Raw genomic sequence first — 16,925 nt, 5'->3', positions numbered from 1 at the left:
GCCTCCCTGCACAAGGCCCAGCATCCTTCGAGGACCCTCTAAGTCTCAAGTTCCTCTTGGTCGCCTATCTCCATGGTAACAAAGGGAAGATAGGACAGGGAAATCTGAGTGTGTGATTTGTGTGGGAGATGCCTAGCAATCCTGGTCAGGTTGCGGGGTAGGGGGGACCCTTCAGCCCTATCATGCTCCATGCACCCTGCTGTTGTCCTAAATGAGGGTGGGCGTGAGGAGTCATCAAAGACCCATATGCCTCTTACACTATGACATATTGTCCCCCTTAATCCTCACACACATCCTGTCTGGAAGTCGGTATTTATAGCTCCATTTTACAGATGGAGGAGCTGAGGCCCAAAGAGGGGAAGAGCTCCAGCAGGCAGGATGTGGGAGGGCAAGTGCTCTCCCATGCCCAGGGCTCTGCCTTGGGATGTCCAGCCTGTCCAGGGGCAGGAAACTTGCACCTATGCAATATCAGAAGGAGCAGAGAAGCCTTTCTGCGGTCATCTGCAACTCAACAGCCTGACGATGCTGGTCTGAAGAAGCCTTGGGGACCCTCGGGACAGCACATTGCACCTGTGTTCACCGCACAGAGGCAGCCCTTACAGTGACCCAGATGGAGACACCTCCATCCGTGAGTGTGTAACCAGAATAGAGCCCAGCCACCTCAGGAACAGACAGAGTTGAGCTCACATGAAACATGGGCCTCTCCCAAAGCCTTGATAGGGTTTTCTACAATGTCTTCTTGTTGTTCAGTCACTAAGTCATGTCTGACTCTTTGCAACCCCATGGACTGCAGAATGCCAGGCTTCCCTGGCGTTCCCAAACTATTTCCCAGAGCTTGCTCAAACTCATGTCCACTGAGTCCATGATGCCATCCAACCATCTCATCCTCTGTCTCCCCCCTCTCCTGCCCTCAATCTTTCCCAGCATCAGGGTCTTTTCCAATGAATCAGCTCTTCGCATCAGGTGGCCAAAGCACTGGAGCTTCAGCTTCAGCCTCAGTCCTTCCAATGAATATTCAAAGTTGATTTCCTTTAGGTTTGACTGGTTTGATCCCTTGGTTCGCTATCCAAGGGACTCTCAAGAGTCTTCTTCGGCCCCAAAGTTCGAAAGCATCAAAAGTGACTAGAAGAGGCAAACACAGGAGAAGAAGGAGGGGGGCAGGGGTGAAGGAATATTCCAAACCCACAGCCCCCACCACCACATCTCCAAACATCCCTTCCCCACCTCTCTCCAAAGTCACACAGCACAGCGAGCTCTCCTCTCCACCCCCACCCACCACAGGCTCCATGGCCCTCTCTGCCTTCCTCCCTCGCGCCCTCCTCCCCGCCCTGCTCTCCACTCCAAGCTCCTTCCTCCAGGAGGCTTTCCTCCGAGAGCAGCTCTAAGTGCTTTCTCTGGAAAATCGATTTAGCCTCTCGCATCTTCTAAATATCTCCTGCCCATCATCCCATGAACACACCGAGGCTGGGGGGAGGAAGGCCAGCCAAGGCTGAGGGGAAAATGTGTGTGTCACAGTCACTCATCACTCATCCTACCAGACGATGGGGAAGATCCTGGGCTGCCACTGAAGACACCTGGATGTCACCTCAGCTCCATCACTCAAGAAGTATGTGACCTCCAGTGGGACATTTAAACCTTGGACTTTGATTTAGAGTAGAAACTGGGAGCAGGGGCTCCTCCCCCTGGGATGAGAGATGCCATGAACTTTAAACCTGCCAGATCTGGGGCAGAGAAGTGAGAGATAGAATCATATCCCATCCTGGGGAAACAGACCCAAACAGAAGGATGCTTTCACAACACAGTTGGTTTGTGGTCCTCCAAAGCGCAGCAAAGGACACAGGACTCTAGAGAGACATGACGGCTGAAGGCGGTATGATCTGGGGGTGGATCCCTAACATGGGATGGGGGGAGGGCATCTATAAAGGACATTATGGGCACAACTGGAGTGTGTGCATGGATCACATAGCAGATCATCGTTTTGAGTCCATGTCCCATCTCATGAGTCTGATAAACTGTACAGAGGGTGTGTAAGAAGATGCCTTTGTGTTTGGGAGACACTCACTGAAGTATTGCCAGCCAAAACCCAGGACTCTCCAGCTTTTTCAAATGTTTCAGAAATTAATAATAGCCCAAGTGTATACGTGTATGAGTGTATATGATACATATGTACTATATATGGGCTTCCCTGGTGGCTCATATGGTAAAGAATCTGCATGCCATGCAGGAGACCTAGGTTCAATCCCTGAGTGGGGATGATCCCCTAGAGAAGTAAATGGCAACCCACTCCAGTGTTTTTGTTTGAAAAATCCCTTGGACAGAGGATCCTGGCAGGCCACCATCCATCGGGTTATAAAGAGTCAGACACGACTGAGTGACAAACACACACATACTGTACTTATGTTTTATATATATATGGAGAGGACAGTGCCAAGTGCTAACAATAGGAAATCTGATAATTTTTTAATCTTATTTTAATGACTTTACTATGGAAGCATTTCAAAGCAAAGAGTTAAAAAGCAAAACAACAGTGGTACACAGGAGTCCTGCGGTTATGAACTTCAAAATATCAAAGACACTTGTTACCCAGCTCTCATTCAACAAGGATTTGCTGAGCACCTGCTGTATATCAGACACTGCTAGGAACTGGGGTGTGGGGGAAAGAAGCCCGAGTCTAACGGCCAGACCAAGATCAGGAGTGCAGACGGCTCTGCTGTGTACTCCCCCATCCTCCTTGGGCCCCAAGGCTCTCGTGCCCTGGGAGAGCTGGGGCCCACTGCCGGGAGGCCCTTCCCAGGAGCTGCCCACACCTGAAGGCATCTACTTTGGCACTCCCCTCCAGGAATCTGATGGCTGGTCATTTGGGGGTCCAGTTAAAGGCTGCTGGCCCCTTGTCTGGATTTGGGGTAACAATAAAGGACTCCCAGCTTCAGCTCTCCCACAGGGTCAGCCAGACCCCTGGGGAAACAGCACAGCAATTCAACTTCTCCCTTTGCCAAGAGCACATGACCGAAGACTCAGGGTTTGTGTCCAAGGAAACTGAGAACTCTAAAGTCCCAGCAGGAATCAAATGCCAGAGTCAGATCAGGCAAAGTCGAGGCGGGTTCTCAAAGGAACGATTGACAGAAGTGTGGGTGGGGTGTGGTGGGACCACACAGGACAAGGCAGTGAGCTGGGGCTGGGAGCAACCCGGCTGTGGTTACCCCTACAAGGGAAGTCCCCAGAGAGAGTGGTTGTATGGAGCAGGTCCTTCGGGGAGACACAGCCAGCCTGAGAGGGCCCTGCAGAGGGAGACCACTGCCCCCTCCATTCTCCCCACCTGGCCTGAGTCACTGCCCCCCCAGGGGCTCAGGGCACAGGGGATAGAGAAGGTGGGGGTGGATCTGGGGACAGGTGGGAAACAGGAAATGGCAACCCCCACTCCAGTATTCTTTCCTGGAGAATCCCATGTGCAGAGGAGCCTGGTGGGCTATAGTCCGTGGGTCGCAAAGAGCTGGACAGGACTGAGTAACTAACACTTTTACCATCACTTCAGGGCCCAATATTCCACCTTTGGATCTTATCCCTTTGAGAATCTGATGGGAGTTCTAAACTCTCCCAGGGAAATGGAACCTAAACACACACACAACTTTGCACCTAATTTTGAGAATTTCATGGATACTCCCCCAGGAAGGCAGTGCTATGCAGTGGTCCAAGCCTCAAATATGGGCTCTGGAAGGGAGGAGAAAAGCAGAAGAAAGGGAGGAGGTGCCAGTACCCTTATCCTACAAAGTTGGGAATCGAGAGTTACATCAGCAACTGTTGTTGGAAGAGGAGGTGCTCCTGCAGAAACCAGAAACAGTCTCAGAAAGTTCACACATTGGGAACAGGGACCTAAATGCTCATCTGAGCGACTGTGGGCTGAGTAGCTACTGTCTAATGACAGGGACTGAGGAATGGAGGTACAAGTTTGAGATCTGGAGTTTGGAGAGAAAAACATAAACTGGAACTATCTTCCAAAAGATGTTGTCTCTCGGACAGTAGGAAAGCTCAGCAGGTGAGGTGCAGCTATTTTCATGTTAACATTTTCTGATACGTCTGAGTTGTTGCCACATATGTGTGTGTGTGTATGTACTGTATATTACTTTGGTAAATAAAAATAACTTTTATTTTTAAAGCCTTGCTTTGTGTCTGCCCTTGTCTCTACCCCTGCAGGTCCCCAAGGCAGGCAAACCCTGCATCCCTTCAGCAGGCTGGCTCACTCCCACCTGCAGAGCAGAAACAGCCCTGCTTCCGCCACCTAATTCTGTGTCATAAAAAACCAAAAATGCTGACTCAAAACAGTAATGCATTCTTTCTCACCATTCTGTGGATTGACCAGGTGGTTCTGGCTGGGATCTCAGGAGAGCTGTTGACCAGAAGCCTCTGTTGCTCTGTGTGTGCATGTGTGTGTATGTGTGTGTGTGTGCATATGGTGCGTGGTATGTGTGCATGGTATGTGTGTGCATATAGTGTGTGGTGTGTGTGTATGGTGTGTGTGTGTGTATGGTGTGTGTGTGGGGGGTATATGTGTGTATGGTGTGTGTGTGCATATGGTGTGTGGTGTGTATGGTGTGTGTGTATGTATGGTGTATATGTGTATGGTGTGTGTGTATGGTGTGTGGTGTGTATGTGTGTGGTATATGTGTGTATGGTGTGTGTATGTATGATGTGTGTGAGTGTATGGTGTTGGGGGGGTATGTATGTATGGTGTATGTGTGCATATGGTGTGGTGTATGCATGTGTGTGTGTGCTGTGTGTGTGCATATGGTGTGTGGGGTGTGTGTGTGGTATATGTGTGTATGTGTGTGTGTGTTTGTTGGTGTGTGCGTGTGTGGCAGGTGTGTGTATGCATGCTATGTGTGTGTGCATGCTATGTGTGTGTGCAGGCACAGCCACTCTGCACAAGTGTTTCCTGAATGTCTGTCCAGGTGTAACCTGCAAGGACTCAGGTTGAGGGTCCAGGTCCCAGCCTGTCTCTGTGACAGGGTGAGAAGGGAGGGGAAGGACCAGTGGCCAGATAAGCATCTTAGCGGGACTTCTGACTGTCTTTCGAGGCTTCTAGGCAAGAGAGTAACAGACATGACAGTCACACCCACTGAACTCCCCAGGTGGAGGTGTGGAGCCATCATTAGACAGGTCCGTGGGGTGTTGTCTCTGAAGGAGACATAGAAATCTGGAGCACACATTGCCTCCAGGAAGAGACAGAAAAGGAGAGAGACCCTTGAGTATGAATTCTTCTGTATCTTCTGGGTTTTATTTCATGTGAGCAGCTCTTCAAAAGCAGAACTTAAGATCGATCCTGGCAAAGTAGACAATAGTTCACCCGAGTTTCTTCATAAAGAGGAATCAGTCAAATCCAAATTGAAGAGAATTCTGCAAAACAAATGGGTTCCCTGGATGGCTCAGCAGGTAAAAAATCTGCCTGCAATGCAGGAGATGTGGGTTCAATCTCTGGATCAGGAAAATCCCTTAGAAAAGAAAATGGCAACCCACTCCAGTATTCTTACCTGGGAAATACCATGGACAGAGGAGCCTGGCAGGCTACAATCCATGGGCTCGCAGAGTCAGACATGACTGAGCAACTAAGCATGCACGCACAACTGCCAAAGGAACAACCTGAACGCTTTAAAATACCAGCATCTGGAAAGACAAGGTGGGTAGGAGAAGGTTCAAATGAGAGGCAGGAGAGAAGACCCAGCAGTGGGGGGAGGTGATGGGCCTTATCTGGACCCTGGATCAAGAGGGAAAGGCCAGGATTAGGAAAACTGGCAAAATCTGAATATTGGCCTCAGAGAGAGACCAGATGTGCCTCTGTGTAAGATTCACTGGTGTGATAAGGGTTTTGTTCTTATAAAGGAGAATGTTCATGTCTTAGAATAGATGTGCAGACTTACCTGCACAAAATGTGCAACTTTCAAATAGTCCAGGGAAAAAAAAAAAACAAGAAGAAAAGAATGAAGGAAATGTTACTGATTTTTTTTGGACCAACGTCTGCGTTTCTATAGCGAGATAGAGTAAATGTGGCAAAACGTTAACTGGTGATGAATTTGACAGTTATTATTCTCACAGTTTTCTGCGGCTGAAAATTGTTTCAAATGAAAAGTCGGGGAAAATTAAGATGAACATAAAATAAAAATCCTTTTTAAACAACTGCTTATGAAAGGAAAAATTAACAAGTGTTGGCAGATTCTAGAATGAATGTTGAAACTTTTCATATTTTAGTCAAAAACACATCCCTCCCCTGGACGGCAGTGGCCAGCTGACCCGCCCCCTCCTGCAGGTGACAGGACGCTCAGGCTTTCAGATGCCTTTTTAAAAACACTCACCCGGACTCCACACAAAGGGAGAAACAAATCACGGTAAAGGCGCTGAGGGAGCCACACACTCAGAAAATTCTCCGTTCTTTGCAAGCATGTAGACGTTTCCAACAGTGCAATGACCTGACCTTTTTCACACGCCAAGCCAAAGTCATTTTTCTTTGAATAAGCTCAGATTTAGAACAAGAAAATTATCCAGGCGGCCTTTAAAGCACGAGTGTGATTGTGGGAGCTCCCAGCACCAGAGCAGCGAGAAGGGCCAGGTTGATGGTTGGTGACTTGGGTCCATTGGATCAGTGATGTCTCTCCTTCCACATGCAGGTGTTTGTCAGTTCACCACGAATTCAGAGTATGGACTGGCCACCACGCTGCATTTCTGGTAAAACTGGAAATAATAAGAAAGAAAACTCATTACCATTCATGGTCGCCCAGCAGTGAGTTGACCCTGATAGACGTCTGCAGAGGAGGGTGTTGATAGTACTAGGGGGCACCCAGGGAGAGGGGTCCTGGCTGGGCCAGTAGTGCCTGCAGAGGGGAAACCTGAGATGCAAAGAGGTGTGGAAAACTAGGGGTGCTGAGAACAAGGTCTTGAATTTGACTCTGGGTATTCAGATTCGGGATCCAATCCTGAGCTGGCACAGTCTCTCCAAGCCTTATCACCTTCATCCCTAAACCGGGCGGGTGAGGAGCCACCAAGAGGTGTGCTCTGAAGATAAAGAGAGGGGAAACCTCTGAAGCCCCTGGGTGTGGATGAGCACAGACCAGACCTGGACATGCTCCACGGGGACTAGACCTGGGGTTCCTCCATCACTGCTCAGGGGCGAGTGGAAGGTGTGCTTTGTGGCCCTGGCGGGGAGAGTGGGGAAGGTGGGACCAAGGAGCCACCCTCCAAGGAGAAAAGAGATGCCTCATGAACTGCAGGGCTTCTGCTTCCATGAGTGGAATTTGCAAGTTTGGATTCTGAACTGAACCCCTCAAGAAAACGGGGCTGAGACTAAGGCAGGATCTGTCACCCACCTCCCCACCAACTCCCCACTAAATATGTGCCGAAGAAAGCGGTTTTATAGTTATATCCATGGAGAAAAGAGGGAGCCTTCAGAAGAGCCTGATTCACTGGGACAACTGGGCGGCCACCTGGGAAAAATAAAGCAGGATCCCCACCTTACTCCTCAGCCCAAAATAGACACAAGCAAAGATGCTCGGCACCGCTATTCATCAGAGAGATGCAAATCAAAACCACAATGAGATGTCAGCTCACACCTGTCAGAATGGCCACCATCAAAAAGACCACAGATAACAAATGCTGCCGACAATGTGCAGGAAAGGGAATACTCATACTCTGCTGCTGGGAATGGAAAAAGAGGCAGCCACTATGGAAAACATGCGGAGGTTCCTCAAAAAATCAAAAATAGAATTACCATATGAGCCAGCAATACTACTCCTGGGTATTGTCTTGAAGAAAACAAAATATTAATTTGAAATATTATTTAATTTGAAATATTTGTTATATGCACCCCTATGTTCACTGCAGCATTATTTGCAATAGCCAAGATACGGAAGTAACCTAAGTGCCTACCAGTATATGAATGGATACTGATTAGTTTTTATATATGGATACAGTTTAGGTTATATATATATATATATATATATATATACACACACACACACACATGGAATATTAGTCATTAAAAAGAAGTTAATCTTGCCATTTACAACAACACCGATAAATCTAGAGTGTTTTATGCTAAGTGAAATAAGTCAGACAGAGAGGGACAAATACTGCACATGGTATTTTCATTATATGTGGAATCTAACAAACAAAACGGAAACAGACTCATAAATACAAAGAAGAAACAGGTGGTCACCAACAGGTCAGGGGTTGAGTAAAATAGCTGAAGGAGATGAAGAGCCACAAACTTCCAATTACAAAATAAATAATTCACAGGGATGTGGTTTACAGCTAACAGAATACAGTATTAAATACTAATTTTTATGTATGGTGACAGATGGTTACTAGAATTATTGCTATGATCATTTCATAATGCATTTGATTGTCAAATTACTATGTAGTACATCTGACACTAACATAATATTGTTCATCAACTACACTTCAATAAATTAATAAGTACATAAATAAATAAATTCCAGATGGGTCAGAAATTTAAACATTAAAACAAACCATATAAGCATTAGGAAAAATGGAATAAGTTTTTAAAATAAGCTCAGAGTGGGAAAGATTTTTCTCAGCAAAACAAAATTTGGAAGGCATTTTTTAAAGTAATAAATTTAATTATATTAAAAATTTAAATTCAAGTGTCTAATAAAAGTCCAATTATAAACAAAATACAAAGAGATTTACAACTTGAGGGTTGGCAAAGGTCAATTTCCTTAATATATAAAGCACTTCTAGATATCAATTAAAAAAAACCCGACTGAAGTGAAGTGAAAGTTGCTGTCATGTCTGACTCTTTGCGACCCCATGGACTGTAGCCCAGCAGGTTCCGCTGTCCATGGGATTCTCCAGGCAAGAATACTGGAGTGGGTAGCCATTCCCTTCTCCAGGGGATCTTCCCAACCCAGGGATCGAACCCAGGTCTCCCACATTGCAGGCAGATTCTTTACCATCTGAACCACCAGGGAAGTCCAGAAAAAGGCCAACAACCTAATTAAAAAAAAAAAAAAAAAAAACGAGATAGGGAACGCCCTGGTGGTCCAATGTTTAAGACTCCGTGTTTCCACTGCAGGGAGCGTGGGTTCAATCCCTGGTCCAGGAACTAAGATCCTACATGCTAGGTGGTACAGCCAAAAAAAAAAAAAAAAAGATGGGAAAGGTTAGAAAAGAACTTATAGAAATGGGAATAAAGGGTCTTTGAACATAATGAGAAGATGCTTTAACCACACTGGTATAAAGAAGAATTATAATGACTACTACATACCAATTACTTTTAGCTCCTGGGCTGGCAAATATCAAAAAGTTTGACGGCCCTCTGTGTTGGTGAGGGTGTAGAGAAACAGAAGCTCTCAAATACTGTTGATGGGACTTAAGAAATCAGTACAGTCGCCCTTTAGAGGGCATTTTGACAATATTTATCAAAACTAAAAATGCACATATCTTTTGGCCAAGAACACCACTGCCAGGATTTATCCTGCAGACACACAGGCACTTGCGCCAAGCAGTCTAATTGCAAAGATAAAGATGCTCACTGTGGCTTAGAGAGATAGCAAGATTGGGAGCAACCCAAAGGCCTGGAAATAAAGAATTGGTTAAATAAATATACAATGCTACAAGGGATACTAGCAGCCACTTTTTAAAATGAAGAAGCACTTTCTGTGCCCATACAAAACTATCTCCAAAATATATTAAATGAATTTATATACAGTTGCCCCTCCCACAGTGGGATTGTGTTCAGGCCCCCACCCCCACCTTCAGCCACACTCCAAAATCCTCAGATGCTCAAGTTCCTCATATAAAATGGTGTAGTGTTTGCATATGATAGACCTCCATCCTCCCATAAACTTTAAATCATCTCTAGATTACCTACAATACCTAATACAATGCTGGCCCACACAGCAAATCCAGGTTTTGCTTTTTGGAACTTTCTGGAATTTGGGGGGAGGAATTTTTTTCTAATTTATTTATTTTTAATTGAAAAGTGAAAGTGAAAGTCCCTCAGTCGTGTCCAGCTCTTTGGGACCCCATGGACTATACAGTTCATGGAATTCTCCAGGCCAGAATACTGGAGTGGGTAGCCTTTTCCTTTTCCAGGAGATCTTCCCAACCCAGGGATCCAACACAGGTATCCTGCATTGCAGGCGAATTCTTTACCAGCTGAGCCACCAGGGAAGCCCAAGAATACTGGAGTGGGTAGACTATCCCTTCTCCAGCAGATCTTCCCAACTCAGGAATCAAACTGGGACCTCCTGCATTGCTGGCCAATGCTTTACCAACTGAGCTATCAGGGAACCCCTTTTAATTGAAAGATGATTGCTTCACAGTATTGTGTTGGTTTCTGCCAAACATCAACATGAATCAGCCATAGGTATACCTATGTCCCCTCCCTTTTCCTCCCTCCATCTTCCTCCCCATCCCACCCCTCTAGGTTGTTACAGAGCTCCCATTTGAGTTCAGCAAATTCCCATTGGCTATCTATTTTACATACGGTAATGTATGTTTCCATGTTACACTCTCCATATATTCTACCCTCTCTTTCCTCCTTTGGGGGAATATTTTTGATCCACGATTTATTGAACCCATAGTGTGAAACCTGCAGATAGGAAAGGCTGACTGTGTGTGTGTGTGCGCGTGTGTGCCCTGCATATATTTATATGTACATACAAATGTATATAATCTATATAATACATTTGTACACACCTTGCACAAAATATACACATATATATGCTTGCAGGGACTACCTCTGGAAGACGCACAGGTAGTGGTTCTCTCTAGAGAAGAAGAAGGGATAGAGGGGTGAAGACACTTATGTTTCATGTGTGATTATACTAACATGTAGATGTTTTACCTATTTTGAAAAATAACACACTTTACACTTGGGTAGATCAGCCACGTCTTCCTCGTGGACAAGTTCAATCCCTCAAGACAAAAACCAGACTCCTAGGGGACCCCAAAGGTGATGCAGGCTTGGAAATGGAGAGACTCATTGGAGGGCCCAGTGCACCCCACTGCTCTAGGCTGGAGCCAGCCCCAAGCCCAGGGAACATGCTTCTGGCAAACTGGCCAGGCAGAGAGAGAGGGCGTGGGGAGAGGGGTGGTGGGCTCTCCTAGGCCAGAAGCCAGTCACCTCCAAGAGAAGAATGAAGAAGGAGGCAGGGCCAGGACGAGACTCAAGGAGGTGGCTGGGTTGGGGAGGGCCGCTGAGAGGGGCCTGGCTCAGCCCAGGGTGGGGTGGAGGTGCAGAGAGCTCCTTCTCAGACAAAGACTTGGGCCCAGCAGGCTCTGAGCAACTTGAAGGTCCCACAAGGCTGGAAACAGCCCCCCAACCCCAGAGCCACATTTCCGCCCAGAAGTCGGCCTGTGTTCGCGGCCACCACACAGGCTGGACTGAGTCAAGGAATTCCAAGAACAGTTGGCTCCCGCACTACCAGGCGACCCCCCACCAGATGTGCGGTTGAGCTGGACTTGGGTCTGCACTCTGTAACATCAGCCGTTTTTCTGCACCCAGGTTTTCCCCTCTATGTCTCAGTTAAGTGTTCCTTTTGGAAACTTTCAGCCCTTTTATGGCATAGTTAAGGGGAGAGGAATTTTTCCAGAACTCAAAAGACGCTGGTTTAGCTGGGTTGGGAGGAGAGGGCGATTTAGGGGAGAAGAGCCGAAGCAGCTGTGGCTGGGGTGAGGGTGGAGGGACAACATGAGACCTTGGGGAGCGGGGGACTGGGCTCCTCTGGGCCTGGGCCACCTGTCCCAGGGGCCACGGGTGCTGAGTCTCGACGGCCTCCACACATTACAGCTCTCAGCCTTTGGTCCTCCGGTACCTCTCATCACCCCGCAAGTCTCCTGCCCTGGCACTGTCAACACTCAACACACATGTTCAAACGTGCCCTGCCAGCCCTGGGCCCCCGTGGTTCCCTTCCTCCCCACAGCTTGCCTTCACCTCTCTCCAGCGACACCAGAGAGAAAAACTGCTGGGAAAAAGAACTTTCTGGAATCCACCCCAGCTGAAGTTGCTAAGGCAACTCAGAGGAGAGCAAGTAAACTCCACGGAGGCCACTAATTCACCCAACTCCAGGGACTTGCAGGGACTTCTGGGGGTCTTTGGAGCCCCATCCAGTCTGCCCACTCAGACCCCCTCGGCCCAGCCCTCTGTGAGGCGTCTGCTTTCTCCACTCTGTCCTCTTCCTCCCATGGCTTGTTGATTTCCTGCCAAACCATTTCCCTCCTGGCTCCAAACTTCTGTCGGGAAAGAAATGAAATCAGCACTTGGAGGGCTGGAAGGGGAAAAACAGCTGCTTCTAACAAAGTGGGGTGGGGGAGGGGCTGACGAGCAGCTGGATCCTGGTGGAAAAGGAAGTGTCTGGTGGGGGCGCCGAGCTCATAGCCGGAGGGGCAAGCTCATAGCCGGAGGGGCAAACTCACAGCCCAGCGGGCACCAGGATGGAGGCTTCCTATGGGCGTCTTGGGCTGCAGTCTTCAGACGCAAACATATCTCGTGTCCACATTAACCGTCCTCGGCTGTGTGTTTCCCTCCACTTGATAGATGTGAGTCCAACATCTTTCCTCTTGACTCTCCTATGAAGAAAAATTATAGTGCATGTGTTTGGAACATGATAGAGAACAGTGGAGGATGTGGTATCAGGACCCTCCACTAACACTGATCAGCACAGGAAGACACGGTGGCCTCCACCAATTGTGGCCACGTGGAACGTGGGCCTCTGATAATAAATCTGACCTAGAGACCCAGATTCTTGTGCACAAATCGCCTAAGATTTAAATGTTGGCAACTAGCTTCCCTGGTGGCTCAGACGGTAAAGAATTTGCCTGCAATGCAGGAGACCTGGGTTCGATCCCTGGGTCGGAAAGATCCCTTAGAGAAGGGAATGGACTCCGGTATTCTTGTCTGGAGAACTCTGTGGACAGAGGAGCCTGGTGGGTTTCAGTCCAGGGGGTCACAAAGAGTCAGACACAACTAAGCGACTAACAATGAGTGCAGAGGGCTTAAGGCACTGGCAGACCAGCTTACTGGGGGCTGAGCAAAATTAATGTGAGAGCTGGGCTCACAGGTCAGAGGCAGAGACCCTGCTTTATGGGTGAAAGCTGATGAGTGGACTTGGCTGATCAAGCCACCATGGCCTGGAGTGGGCAATGCCCGGGGCCCCACCCACCCCTTGGGTCTCCTTATAACAGCTTGTATCGCTGACTCCTCCCCACTCAAAAGGGCTTTTGCTCTCTAGAGAGTGCCCCTGAGGTTCGTCCTTGAAAGGCTGCCCGCCTGCCACAGAGTTTCCTTGCCTGGAGACGGTGAACCCGGAGCACTGGAACTTCACAGTCTTCTTCCACACCCCACTCATCCACCATCTTTGGTGAAGGACTAACAGGAGTATGGACATTTGGCCCTCTTGCCTCGAGTCAGGATAACCCTGAGCATTCCTCACACTCCAGAGGTCCCAAGGCTAACACACCCTCTGCGGGACTCTGCCTAAAATTGCTCCCGCCGTGGCCTTCCCTCTGTCCTGACCTGCTTTCTCCACTCCCTTCGAAGTTTCTCCTGGGAGAACTTCCTTAATAAACCACAGGCACATGAGCCCTTGTCCCAGGATCTGTTCTGGAGGCCCCTCCCGTAGACACAGCCAGGCTAACAGACAACTCCGCCCACAGTGGAAAAAAGAAGTTTGCCAGGAGCTGAAACCACAGTCAGAGAGCCTCAGAACTGTCAAAGGACACTGCCTTTTCTGAGAATCAGCTTAGGGTGCTCAGGGCTCCCGCAAGCCCTCTACTCTCCTGTCCCACCCCACCCCTTCCTCTGCAGGTCACCCTTCTTTTACCTTGTGGTTGCTCCCAAAGCTCCCCCTCCCCCAGGTCCACCCCCCACCACCTGGCAGCCATGCAGACTGTATGTCTGACCCCACCCTAGGCCCGGGGGTGGGACTTGACTGGTAAAAGCCAATTTCAGTAAGTCCCAGCCCTGTCGCATAGTGGCTGGTACAAATAACCCACCTGGAAGTCATTTAGAAAACAAAAAAAAAATTCCCAGGGAATGCTTTGGGGAGTGGGGCACAACTAACTCAGTTATCTTGAAGATGGAAATTCTAGAAGACAGATGCAACCTTGATATGAAGGCTTGGAAAATGAGGGAAGTAGGTGAGAATAGGGGTTAGGGTTAGCAGCCAGACTGGATGGTTGTGATGGACTCTATGGCTTCCCTGGTGGCTCAGTGGTAAAGAACCCATCTGTCAATGCAGGAGATGCAGGAGACACAGGTTCGATTCCTGGGTCAGGAAGATTCCCTGGAGAAGGGAATGGCAAGCGACTCCAGTATTTTCGCTTGGGAAAATCCCATGGACAGAGGAGCCTGGTGGGCTACAGTCCATGGGGTCGCAAACAGTCAGACGTGACTGAGCAGGCACTCACGCACAGAAGAGGTTGGATGAGAAAATGGAAGAGAAAGGAGGACAGAGACCAAACCTGGTGTCTGTTGGTTGCAACCAAAAGCACCTAGGAAGTGAAGGAAGTCAGTTAGTGCTGTGGGCAGCTGGGACACCCAGGACAGAGGTGACCACCAGAGAGAGGCAAGGGCCTCGGAGTTACCCCAACAAGGGGGAAGGGACCTGGGGCATTTACCCATCAACTCCCACCAGCCAGAGCAGCAGGGCTCCGGCTCCTGGGGCCTCCCACTAGAATCCTCGGAGGACATTTTTTTCAAACTCACGATGCCTGGGTCCATGTCCAGAGATCCTGGGTTCACGAGCCCCAGTGCTAGGGCTGGAGAAAGCTCCCCAAGGAATCCATGTGCACAGTACGGCTTGGGAAGCCCCAGTCTCACTGACTTCTCGGATCCCCTGGAGCCTGCAGGCTTAGGGCCTCCCTCAGTAAGTTCAGCTGAGGATGGAAACCCTGGGAAAGCCGCCAGTGCAGCTGGAGATAAATCACTCACGGGCCGGGACCGTAGCCGGTGGAGGCTTGAGAAGAGAGGGTTCTGGCCTTCACTCCACTGTTTGCGCTCCCGTGACCAGAACGGAGCCCGACCCACAGACGTTCTTTTCAGGAGGAAAGAAAAAAAGTCAAACATATTTTCTGAGGTTTAATTTCCTCCCAGTGTCCTGAGGAAACCTTCCTAAAGCTCAGGCACCCTCAACTGAGTCTCCAGTATAACATCAAAGACTTTGAAATCGATACCCAGTGTGATTTTGCTAAAGTAAATAAAAACCAGGGGAGGAGGAAAATTAAAAAGAGCCTGGGTCTAGGAGAGGCCGAACCTCCACCAAGAAGGTGAAAAAAAGAGGCTGGTTGGGGTAGGGGAGGGAGCAGAATTCTGAGAGTTTCAAATTCAGGGAAAGGATTGCCAGATTCAGCAAATAAAAAAAGCCTCGTTCAATCAAAAACTGGATGCCTAGTTCAATTTGAATTGCAGATGAACACTGAATAATTCTTTCAGTGTAGAAGTGTGTCCTATGCAATAGGGGGCATATTTATATTAAATATTGCATGGGGCAAATATTAAAAGTTGCATGCATTCCCTATCTGAAATTCAAACTTAACTAGGCATCCTGATTTTATCTGGCAACCTACAGGCGAGTAGATAGGTCTCAACTGATTGTGCTGTGCTGTTGTGTCTGACTCTTTGTGACTCCGTGGGCCATAGCCTGCCACGCTCCTCTGTCCATGGGATTCTCCAGGCAAGAATACTGGAGTGGGTTGCCATTGCAACTCGTTCAGTTCAGTCAGTTCAGTTGCTCAGTCAGATCCAACTCTTTGTGACCCCATGAGCTGCAGCACACCAGGCCTCCCTGTGCATCCCCAATTCCCGGCGTTTGCTCAAACTCATGTCCATCAAGTCGGTGATGCCAGCCAACCATCTCACTCTGTTGTCCCCTTCTCCTCCTGCCTTCAATCTTTCCCAGCATCAGGGTCTTTTCAAATGAGTCAGTTCTTCACATCAGGTGGCCAAAGTATTGGAGTTTCAGCTTCAGCATCAGTCCTTCCAATGAATATTCAGGACTGATTTCCTTTAGGATGGACTGGTTGGATCTCCTTACTATCCAAGGGACTCTCAAGAGTCTTCTCCAAAACCACAGTTCAAAAGCATCAATTCTTCAGTGCTGAGCTTTCTTTATAGTCCAGCTCTCACATCCATACATGACTACTGGAAAAACCATAGCTTTGACTAGATGGTCCTTTGTTGGCAAAGTAATGTCTCTGGTTTTTAACATGCTGTCTAAGTTGGTCATAGCTTTTCTTCCAAGGAGCAAGCGTCTTTTAATTTCATGGCTGCAGTCACCATCTGCAGTGACTGGGGGGCGCAAAAAAATAAAGTCTGTCACTGTTTCCATTGTTTCCCCATCTATTTGTCATGAAGTGATGGGACCAGATGCCATGATCTTAGTTTTCTGAATGTTGAGTTTTAAGCTAGCTTTTTCACTATGCTCTTTCACTTTCATCAAGAGGCTCTTTAGTTCTTCTTTGCTTTTTGCCATAAGGGTGGTGTCATCTGCATATCTGAGGTTATTGGCATTTCTCCTGGCAATCTTGATTCCAGCTTGTGCTTCATCCAGCCTGGCATTTCGCATGATGTACTCTGCATATAAGTTAAATAAGCAGGGTGACAGTATACAGCCTTGACTGTATATTGTACTCCTTTCCCAATTTGGAACCTGTCTGTTGTTCCATGTCCAGTTCTAACTATTGCTTCTTGACCTGCATACAGATTTCTCAGGAGGCAGGTAAGGTGGTCTGGGATTCCCATCTCTTTAAGAATTTTCCACAGTTTGTCTTGATCCACACAACCAAAGGCTTTGGCATAGTCAATAAAGCAGAATTAGATGTATTTTCTGGAGCTCTCTTGCTTTTTCAATGATCCAATGGATGTTGGCAATTTGATCTCTGGTTCCTCTGCCTTTTCTAAATCCAGCTTGCACATC

The 16,925-nt window shown here is 48.1% G+C and overlaps 1 long non-coding RNA gene across 1 annotated transcript; it reads right to left on the bottom strand.

Annotated features, from left to right (window-relative positions):
• Nucleotides 1-2,453: 2,453 nt before the first annotated feature.
• Nucleotides 2,454-15,044, bottom strand: LOC147360906 (uncharacterized). Its single transcript, XR_015138769.1, has 5 exons — nucleotides 14,717-15,044; nucleotides 12,427-12,579; nucleotides 6,345-6,720; nucleotides 5,526-5,658; nucleotides 2,454-5,391 (listed from the first exon to the last, which is right to left on the bottom strand). It is a non-coding gene; the product is annotated as an uncharacterized LOC147360906 (long non-coding RNA).
• Between the last annotated feature and the right edge of the window lie 1,881 nt (nucleotides 15,045-16,925).

The sequence above is a fragment of the Bos grunniens genome, chromosome 13 (genome assembly GCF_055505025.1).
Source record: "Bos grunniens cultivar Pamir isolate PY7600 chromosome 13, Bosgru_T2T1.0, whole genome shotgun sequence".
Classification (NCBI taxonomy): domain Eukaryota; kingdom Metazoa; phylum Chordata; class Mammalia; order Artiodactyla; family Bovidae; genus Bos; species Bos grunniens.
This window is presented reverse-complemented; position numbering and strand designations above follow the sequence as displayed.